This window comes from Schistocerca cancellata, chromosome 4 (genome assembly GCF_023864275.1).
Source record: "Schistocerca cancellata isolate TAMUIC-IGC-003103 chromosome 4, iqSchCanc2.1, whole genome shotgun sequence".
Taxonomy (NCBI): domain Eukaryota; kingdom Metazoa; phylum Arthropoda; class Insecta; order Orthoptera; family Acrididae; genus Schistocerca; species Schistocerca cancellata.
Window position 1 is genome coordinate 319,390,181 of NC_064629.1, and position 1,867 is coordinate 319,392,047.

Here is a 1,867-nt window from a genome sequence, read left to right on the forward strand (position 1 = left end):
CAGAGAGAGAGAGTCACTGAAATGATGCAGGATTTGGGGTGGGCATCATTGAAACGAAGGCGTTTTTCGTTGCAGTGGAATCTTCTCACGTAGTTTCAATTATGAACTTTCTCCTCCGAACGCGAACATATTTTTTTGTTGTCAGAGTAAATAGGTAGAAACAATCATCATAATAAAATAAGGGAAATCAGATCTCGCACATAAAGATATAGGTGTTCGCTTTTTCCGCGCTTTGCACGAGATTGGAATAATAGACAATTATTGTGAAGGTGGTTCCATGAACCCTCTGCCAGGCACTTAAATGTGATTTGCAGAGTATTCATGTAGATGCAGATAACCGTCGATAATTGCGAAAGTGTTGCCGGTGCAGGATTGTGTTCACGAACTGACCTCTTGATTAGGTCCCATAAATGTTTGATGGGATTCATGTCTGGCGGTCTGGGTGGCCAAATCATTCACTCAAATTGTCCAGAATGTTCTTCAAACACGAGCAGCTGAAATCGAGGCACATCTGACAGATCCAACCTGTCAGCAAAGGCACTTGCGTCGGTCGTCTGCTGCCATAATCCATTAATGTCGAATTTAGACGCACTATCCTAATGGATACGTTCGTCGTACATCCCACACTGGTTTCTGCAGTTATTTCACGCAGTGCTGCTTGTCCGTCTGGACTGACAACGCTACGCAAACGCCTCTGCTCTCGGTCGCTAAGTGAAGGCATTGCCCACGGTGAGAGGTAGTTCCTGAAATTTGGTATTGTCTGGGAACTCTTGACACTGTAGATCTCTGAATACTGAATTCCTGAACATTTTCCGAAATTGTATGTTCCATGCATCTAGCTTAAATTACCATTCCGCATTCAACGTTTTTATTCCTGTCACACGGCCATAATCACGTCGGACATCTGAATCATTTCAATAAAAATGACAGCTCCGCCAATGCACTGCCGTTTTATACCTTGTGTACGTGGTACTACAGCCCCTTGTATATGTGTGTATCGCTATTCCATGACTTCACATTGTAATTTTATCAGGGTTACTCACTGACCAATTTCTTGTCATCAGCCAGCCAAATGCCACTGTTTATGTATTTTAAAGATATCCTTGCATTATCTGTGTTTTAACTGAACATATTAGAACATTCAACCAAATTGCTGTATTTTGACGTATACATGATACAGTCCATTCAACAAAGAAAAGAAGGACGGGGGGGGGGGGGGGAGTGAAAACTGTGTAATCTAAAATTTTTGCACAGTGCTAGGAGAGAGTGTGTTATGAACAACACACTGACTGGTGGGGTGTGAGCGCTGGGGGGGGGGGGGGGGGCGGTTGGTTTCTTTAAAGGCGAAAGAAGGGACCAAACTATGAGGTCATCAGTCCCTTGTTCCTAATAAAACAATGCAACAAGTGTGAGAATAAAACGGACGAAATGTATAACACAAAATGGAAAGAAAGGAAAAACCACAAGAATGAAGGGAAGGCAATGAACACTAAAAGGAACAAAAGAGAACAAGAAAACAACAGAGAGACGCTAGAAACAGAAGAGAGTAAAACATGAAAGCAGATTACAGTGACTGGCCAACCACACTGCAACACATTAAAACCTCCACCCTAAAAGCACTAGGGTGGAGGGCACAGAGGGACATGCTCTAAAACCTACACAGAAGTATAAAACCCACTCTCATGGATAAAATGAAACTAAAGGTGCAATGGAAGTATTGTCGCCCAACACCGAAGGCAGGGTGCTGGGAAAGTTAAACGTCTGCCGCAGAGTGGCTAAAAGTGGGCAGTCCAGCAAGAGGTGGACGCAACTGTCATTTGGGAGCCACAGTGACACTGAGGTGGGTCCTCAGGACGGTGTAGGTAAC